Raw genomic sequence first — 9,325 nt, 5'->3', positions numbered from 1 at the left:
TGAGAGCTGCTACAAAGAAAACATCAAGTCATCACAAGAAGATAATCACAGATACCATCTACCCACGCCAGGCACTCTGGTCCATACTTTACAGCCATTCTCTGTTGCAACCTCTTGACCCAGTAATGGTAGGTGTCGTTATCTCGACCTTACAGATTGAGAAGCCAAGATTCGGAGAAGTTGGGTGACTCATTCAAAATCTCATAACTATTGATGGTGGAACCAGGTCTCCCTGGTTCCAAAGTGTGATTTTTGTTTAACCATTTTGTTATGTTTTGTTTTTTGTTTTTTTTGGTTTTTTTCTCCCCACTGGTGTGCAAAAGGATCTGGGGTAGGAAATTGTTCCTGAAAGTCAGAGCACTTATTTTTTTTTCTTTTAAAGGCTTTGTGAAACAGAGCTCTTTAGAAAAAAATAATAAAATGTTACTAAAAAAAATTTTCTTGATAATGATATTTGATTCACCAGAATTTAAAAAAAAATTTGACACTTATATTCCCATATAATGCAGTCTAAACTTTTATAAAACCAAAAATTTCCAAACTACAAACTTATACCCATAATTACGTTGGAAGACTGAAACGTACCTCTCTTACAAACTAGTAGAACAAGAAGAAAAAAAAATAAACACTGTATCAATAATTTGAACATGATTTATAAATCTGACTTAATTTGCATATATAGAACACAGAACTCAATAACTGAAATATTGAACCTTTCAAATTCACATAGAACACTTATAAAGCTAACCATTTGCTGGGCTTTAGCAAGCTACAACCAATGTCTAAGTATTGAAATGTTTAGATTCAATACTTTCTCTCACCAAAATGAAGTTAGGCAAGAAATAAATAGCCAAAAATAGCTAGAAAATCACCATATGTTTACAGGGTGTCTGGGTGGCTCAGTGGGTTAAGCCTCTGCCTTCAGCTCAGGTCATGGTCTCAGGGTCCTGGGATCAAGCCCGGCATCGGGCTCTCTGCTCAGCATCTCATGCAGCTTAGGGAGCAAACTCACCTTCTCTGTGGAATAAAACCTCAGTTATAGATTTCATTACTTTCTCTTTCTTGGAGTGAGCTATTTTTTTTTTTAAATAAAGACCATCACACAAGAACCACTGTGAATTATCAGAGAGGGCATACCAACCAATGTCAATTAATTTCCCTGGGGAAAGATGTCTGTAACAGTTCAAGAAGTCCTTGATACATATACCCAGTGTGTCTGATGCGAGTGCCTGCAGTGTCTTCTGTGACCGCAGTGTTTGGTCCAGAGCCTAGGCTGTAGGGTGCATCCATGTGGTGCACGTAAGAAGAGGGGACGGGATAGATTCCACAAAGGTAAGATTTTGCCTTAAGTTCTCTTGTTTGGTACTCATTTGATATGAATGGTGAAGCAATTACCATTTTTCTAAGGAAGAGAGTACCAATCAGTGTCAAATATCAGGTTGTTCCTTGGAAAGAAGCATTTCCTTTTTCATTTCCTTCCCTGTCAAATTTCTGGAAAGGGTAGCCATCATTTGCTGTGATTGTTGGCCAAAACCATTTGGTACTTGAGTCCTTACCTAATCTTTGTTTGACATTGGGTAATGTTAATTCTTCTTGAAATCATTTTCTTCTCTGACTGCTGGGACACACTTCTCTTTACCCTTCTGGTCTCTTACTTTTCCAGTTTCTGTCAAAGGTTCATATTCATCTGATCACTCCTTTGACACCCCCTAGCACTCCATTCCTGGCCCTTTACTCATCCTTTGTTTTCCTAGGCAATGGCCGCTGGACTGATGGCTGTCCCTACTGTCTAAGACCTGTTGTCTCTGATGCTGTATTTTATTGACTGATTGATTGATTGATTGATCAGAGAGACAGTGAGAGAGGGAACACAAGCAGGGGGAGGGGGAGAGGTAGAAGCAGGTTTCCTGCCAAGCAGAGAGCCCGATATGGGGCTCGATCCCAGGACGCTGGGATCATGACCTGAGCTGAAGGCAGACAGTTAATGACAGAGTCACCCAAGTGCCCCTCTGATGCTATATTTTTAAAACAGATTTCTTTCCAGAAATCTAGAACTATTTTCTGGTGGCTCACCAGACATTTCTACCAGGATTCTCCTTAAACACTTAAAATGTACTACATCTAAAATGGAGTTAACTTCCCCTACGCTTTCATTCTCTTAGCTCCTTTCTTTCTCTTATATTCTCTGTCTTAGTAAATTCCAGCCAGGGACCTGGGAGTCATCTCTCACTCCATTCTTTCCACTATTTTTCTCCATATCTAACCTATCACTAAACCCTCTTCCTTGAGGCCCTCAAATCCACCCCTTTCCTTCCATCCCCACCCCTGCCTTCACCCAGGCCCTCATCCTTTATCACATGGGATATTACTATAACCACCTCCTAAACTGCCTCTATTTAATCTAGGCTGTCCTTCAAACTGCCATCAGAGTGACCTTTCCAATACAAAAACTCTATTATGTTACTTCTCTGAATAAAATCCTTTAAACTTCCCGTTGCCTATAGGATGCCATTCAGACTCCTTGATGTAACATTCAGGGTAGCTCCCTAGCTGGGCTGCTGCTTGTCTACATGGCTCTTTTGTATGAACAAAAAAAACCCATGCTGCCTCCCCCCCAACCCCCCCAGGGCACATGTGGCCCAGCAGATGCAGAAGGAGGGCTCGGAGAGTGGAGTTCGCCTTTCTGAGAGAACGAGATACCCCTTCCATTGGGAGGCTGCAGCTCTGCATGTGGGCACAGGGCTTGGCTTAGCAAAGCTTGGGCTAAACCCATTTCATAAACTTGTCCGCTGACCTATTTCCACATCTACACACATCCCTAGATGTGGCCATACTCCAGCATAGTGAATTATTTGCAAGCTTTGTCTTTCCTCCATGATATTGATGATGTCTTCTAGGAACCCCCCTTCCTCCAGCATCCATGATTCATTCCTTCTTGTCTTTCAAGACTTGCTTTAAGTATCATCTCCTCCTGGGAGGCTTCTCTGCCCTCATAGCCTGAATGACTTGCCATCACTCAAGGCATCCCTAACACACGGTCTATATGTCTGCCGCATCACTTTGTCATACTGTTGGAATGATTAACTTTTACATTTGTCTCCCTCTGTACTTGGTGAACAACTTAAGGGCAGAGGGTAATATTTTATTCATCTTTATATTCCTGGCTTGGTTTGGAGAGATTCTCACTAAATTAATCGTAGGGCAACTGCCGGAAATGAGGCAGAACGGGAGAGTCTAGGCTTAGACAGAACTACAGGGCTTCCATGTGTCGTAAACAATTAAGAAAATAATAGGACTATGTAGGCAAGGTGAAACCAATGCCAAACACTCCAGAAAGGAATCGCCATTTATTTATGAGCAAAGGCAGAAATATGAAGAGGGTAAATGCTGACAGTAGACGAGGAAAGCATTGGTCTTTCAAGAAGCATTTTAAGGGCCTCACGGCCAAGTTAGAGCTGGCCAGACGTCGGAGACGGCTCTGATGGGAACAGGGCAGATGCCAAGAACAAACTTGAATTAAGCCGAAGAGCAGAAACGGGAGCTTCTGTTTAAAACCCACTTGTGCAATTGACTGGATGTTCGACCTCTGGGCATCATTAACCTCTGTGTCTTAGTTTCCACATCTGTAAAGTGGAGATAGTAGTTCTTCCCGACTTCAAAGAATTAAAGATTAATCAATGTCGGGGAGAATGTCTCTAACTTGGGCAAATCTATGTAAATATCCAGAGTGGCATACAGGGAGGTGAGGTGTAAATACGAAAGAAAAAAAAAAAATCTGAGCTTTCTTTTCATGTATCCCAAACGTTAAAAATGAAAAAAAAAAAAAAAAAATTGCTCCTGTCCTCATCCTGGAAATGCCAGCAAGGAAAGAGCAGTTAGATGTGCGTATTTTGGAAAGAAGTCATTTTAATGGTTAGACGTCTTTTATTCTTCCACATGACTGCAACGTGCCTGCATTACGTGACGGTCACACACACATGGGAGGTGGGAGACCTATCTTAACAAAATTTTGTGAAAAAACCTTGACTCCCAAGCAGAGGTTTGTGAATGTGGGCTTGGGACCGAGGCCTCCTGGGTGAATCAGTGTGAACCAAAGGGAGTTTCTCATGCTGGGAGCACTGGGCCAGTGATCACGGTTAGTGTTTGCACTGGAGTGGGTTATGAACTTAGGGCTTATGGGAGCTTCCTTATTTCTTCCTTTTCCCTATCCATTGCCCATCTCCCCTCTACCAGGTGGGTGGCCCTCCCATGCGATCCCCAAATTAAAATGTTAAGAATTCACAGTAGGCCCCTCCTCAGCTTTCTAAAAAAGGGTTGACTTCCCCAGAGGGTCTTCAATGGATTGGCTGGCTTGAGGGCCTCATGAGGCTGAGAGGGGTAATGGGTGGAGAGGAGGGAGATAGACAGCCAAGAGAGGTCAAATAGCCCCATAGCAAAAAATAAGATACACCAGAGGAGCTCTGGTGGTGCAGGAGGGTGGGAGACAGCCCCCAGGCTGGGAGGGAGGAGGGGGCTGGGCTGGCAAAGGAGAGGGCCAAGCCCCAGAGTTGGGTCCTTTGTGTGGGGGAGGAAGGGTGAGGAGAGATTTGGCCTGCTTGGGAAGGTGGTGGTGTATCATGGGAGAAAGGTTTTGAGGGGGATGTTTAGAACTTTTACAGGGTCATGGACTAGGAGGGATGTCTCTCTTGGATCCCACTTCCTCTCCTTTTAATGAGCTTGTGTATCAAGATTGGTCTCAAGGCAGACCATTCAAGAAACTGGAAGGTTTTAAAATGAGAGCAGTGGAGAGGGCAGCTGAGTTATAGATGGAATAGTCCAGCGTCCGTGAAGCCTTGAGCTGGTTTGCTGGTCGCTTGGACGGTGGGATTTGGGGCTGATCAGATCCAGTTCAACTACTCCAGCAGTGTCTCCTACCCCTGTGCCTGGTGCTCACTGCTGGACACTAGCCCTACCTTTTCTTAGACATACTTGGACATCAAGGAGAGGAGAATATGATCTAAGATCAGGCCAAACACACTCGGGCTGTCCTCAAAAGTGGGATGTTAGTGGGGGACTGGGAAGTCTCAGATGCTTGGATTGGTATCTCCCTGTTGGGGAGAATCTCCCTATTGGAGATTTCAAATTACATTGTTTTGCCTGCCAAGCTTGCCAGTTAGAAACAGAGACTGGAGAGAAGGTTCTCTTGCATGAGGTGTCGATGGCAACCCTTACTGTATTATGGATTTGTACATAACCCTGTTATTATGTACGACCTTCTATCTTGAGAGGGTAATTTCTCTGTTGCTTTGCTCATCATTGGTTTTCCTTGTGAATTATGCAATGAACGTGTTAGCCAAGAAGTAGGCCTATGACCTTCAGTGATGTTAAACAACAAAGTAAAGTAGCTAGAGATGCTTTTTGTACTGTTACTGTGTTTGGAAATGTTAACCTTATGGTAGAGTCCCGGCCGAGGGGTTTAGATCAGACTCAGATATCCTGAGCAGCTGGAGCCCTGGTGTGTATACAGACTTAGGTAAGGTATGGACGCCTTTTCCAAGCGCTGTACCCACCTACTGGCCTCTCCCACCAGAGGGTGGAAGCTGGAGGATGGGCCCCAGCTGTCTGCACACGGGTGGTCATTATTTAAAAGAGAGTTTATGTTACCATACTGCTGCTCTTTCCTTGGCTTTCAGAGATGAACTCCTTTTTCTTTATTGGTATTGCCCAAAATGGAGTAATAGAATAAACCTCATGTCTGCTTTTATCTCCTGAACAAGAACTCTTCAGTGACACTTCTTTGGGGGAGTCTGGGATAATTAATTTGCTCCCCCCTCCATCTTTCTCAATGCATTTAATTTAAACTTTCTTAATGAAAACTCATCTCTCATAAATGCCGGGTTGGCCCATTTTGTGTATGCCTGCTCTGTCCTGCTTTGAGTGATGTGTAAATAAGAGGCAATCTGGTGATGAGTTTTGCTTGTGTGGTGTGGAAGGGTGGAGAGGGGGGAGGGTTTGATGAATAGAGGCAACCAGAAAGTGTACTTGATAATAACATGGCCATGATTGATGTTGTAATTCCTGAAAAATTATCATTGTGATATAATTATTTGTTTATGAACTGTGCCCCGAGACTCCCAAGTTTGTGATTATTCATGGCACAGATAAAACTCTAAAGTCAATAATTCATCAAGGGTGTAATGGTTTTGTTTGGGGGAGGGGCGGGGGGGTCACATGGATATTACATCCTGTTTCTGACACTTCCGCTATAAATCTGAAAACTCCTTCCGTACAAGGAAGAGCCACCTCCTTACGCTCTGCATTTTTTAAAAAGTAACTTGAATAGTTTGCATGCATTTTGAAAACTGAAATTTTACTTTTCTAGAACAATTCTTTCAACACAGGAATGTAGTCTGAGTCATTTCTACCGGTGGATCTCGTGACTGCCAAATAGGGAGAGATGAACGGAAGGGTGAAAACAACTGTGCTTTGTTTCCAGAAAAGTACAGGACGGTTTTACACTAATCTCTTTGATTTTGATCCATGCAAGGGGACAAAGGGAGACAAAAGGAGGCCCTGTCATTTTTGGAGAGTTGATGAGTCTGGCCTCATGATTCCTTCTTGAATTTTGAGTGGATGATTTTACTCATACATAGCAGGAGTTTTGGCATCTCTAACCCCATTCTGTCCCCGGACGGGCTGATATGGTAATTTGTCCAGTTTTGCCCATTTCCTTCTCATCGTTGGTTTTTCCCTGCCTCAGTCCACTGGGACTTTTGTTGTGGATGTATTGTGTGCCAGAAAGCTTTCAGAGACACCAGGGGCCAGGCTCACCTCTCTAGCAGGGCTCGAGGTGAAGTGGTCTCATGGAGCGTGTCAAGTACAATGAGAACGAGAAACGTGTTTTCACAGGGACAGGCTCTAGCTCACCTTCCATGCCTAATGAACTAGTGAAATTCTTTCCTCAAACTGCTGTTCACCTAAGCACGTGGCAACATTACATGAGACTCACACATATATGGGAGGTGGGAGACCTATCTTAACAAAAGTGTGGGGGAAAAACCGAGGCATTCTTGTTGACCAGAAGCTCAAGATGAGATAACAATTTGATCTGGCTGCTAAGAAAGTGACTGTCTTCTCAGGCTGTTTTAATTAAGAGCTCAGAGTCCTGGGCCACCTGGCTGGCTCAGTCAGTAGAGCATACAACACTTGATCTCTCAGGGTTGTGAGTTAAAGCCCCATGTTGGATGTAGAATTTACTTAAGAAATTTTTACCTCCCTCCCACCCCCACACAAACGAACCTCAGAGTCGTGAGCAAGAGATGTACTGGGACTTCTTCCCATGTTGGCACCAGATCACACATGGAGATCTATGATTGGCCCCAAGTGCCAGATTTTAATAAGACCTCTTAGAGGTTGAATTATGTCCTTGAAAAAGTTATAGTTGTAACCCCCAATACCGCAGCACGTGATATTAATTTCATTTCCTTCTCATAATAGAATACTGTAAATGTAATTAGTGAAGGTGCAGTCATACTGGAGTAGGGAGGGCCCATAATCCAGTATGACTGGTGTCCTTATTGGAAGAGGAGAGACACAGTGGGGAGAATGCCATTTGAAGACCTAGAGACACAGAGGGGGCAGATGGCCCGTGACGATGGACACAGAGATCGGAGTGATGAGTCTACAAGTCACGGGGTGCCAAGGATTGCTGGATTGCTGGTAACCACTAGAAGCTAGGAAGAGCCTCTCCCTCAGAGCCTGCCAGAAGGAACCAACCTTTCCAGCACCTTGAATTCAGGTTTCTAGCCTCCAGAGCTGTGAGAGAATAGATTTGTTTCCAGGCACTCAGTTTGTGGTAAGTAAGCAGCCCTAGAAAAGCAATACAGGGGCCCTGACAAATTCTGATGTACCCGAAGGAGAGTGCCCAGCCTGGGAAAGATATTTGCCATAGAGCCACTGGAGGGACAGCTGGAACAGCAGATGATAACCTAGAGAGTTACTGAACTCTGATGACCATCTTCATATTTTTGAAGGCCACTCAGAGAGCAGAGGGCTCCACTGAACTCCAGAGGCAAGATTCCAGCTCAGCCTCCTCTAAAAATTACAACTGTCTGATAGTGGGCTAGGAAGACCCCCACCACTAGACTTAAGGAGACGTGATTTCTACATGAGAGTTGCCAAGATTCATGGGATGATACCCGAGTTTATAGCTCATCAGTGAGGATTTGTTATTAAATGGTACCTCCTTGAGGATCTAAGACCATTTACTTGGTGGTCTGTGTCATATGATGTCAAAGCTTACTAAGTTGGCAACGGCTTGGGCTCTTTCTTCTAATTCCCCTTTCTATTTGATTTGCCTAATTTATTGCTGTATGCAGAATAGATTGTGTTATGGACACATACATCCTGCAGCCAACATTTATTGATGGCCAACTCTGTGCCAGCTGTATGGACTACCCAGGACGGCAGGAATGAATAAACTTGTTGCTTTGTCCACTTTGCTATTCCTTTCTTGATAGAAACTCAAGCTATCCTGCCATTACAACATGGACATTTCTAGTGGAATCTTTGCCTCTTGACAAGTTGTTTCATTTTCTTTCTTTCCTTTCTTCCCTTCCTTCCCTCATTCCCTCTTCCTTCCCTCCCCTCTCCTTTCCTTCCTTTCCTCTCTTCCCTCCCTTCCTTCCTTCTTCTCTCTCTCCCCTTCTTCTTCATCTTACATGTCTTCACCCATCAGGGTTCTGCCGATCTTGACTGAGCTAGGTACTAAGAGAGGACATGAAGATGAACAAGCCATTGTTTGTGTTCGTGGGGGTTTACCAAGTCAGCCCCCCCTTTTTATAATGATTTCTTAGGAGAGATGGGAAAGCAGGAGCAGTGAAGGCTGATCACTTACCTTAGCACACCAGAGTCATTTTGTAAGCCTGCTAGCTGTTGTCATTCTTCAGGAATTATGCTCAAGAACAAGGTTTGCCTTTTGTCACTATATGATATGAATGACTGGCAAAGGTAATTTTCTTTCTCTCCTAAGTCCTACACTCTTTCTACTTTTTGAACCTGGTTAATCATCACCTTAGCCTGAACCAGACTATCTTCTAGGCTTCACAATATACATTAAGTTTTACCTTCGATGCAGCACACAGATCTGGTTGACTTCAAATTGTTTTAAATGTGCTCAGTGTAAACCAGCTTTGTCTAGGAGTAGGCAAAGATGGGTCAGAATGCCAATCTGCAAGGACTAAAATCAGTTTCTTTATGCTCAGCTGATGCATCGCTTCCCTCTTGTCCCACCTGCTGTCCTTTCTGAGATTTTTTTTTCCTTGTTCTTTATGGCCAGATAAACAAA

This window comes from Meles meles, chromosome 6, assembly GCF_922984935.1.
Source record: "Meles meles chromosome 6, mMelMel3.1 paternal haplotype, whole genome shotgun sequence".
NCBI classification, from domain to species: domain Eukaryota; kingdom Metazoa; phylum Chordata; class Mammalia; order Carnivora; family Mustelidae; genus Meles; species Meles meles.
The sequence above is the reverse complement of the archived record's forward strand: the minus strand, read 5'-3'. Positions refer to the sequence as shown.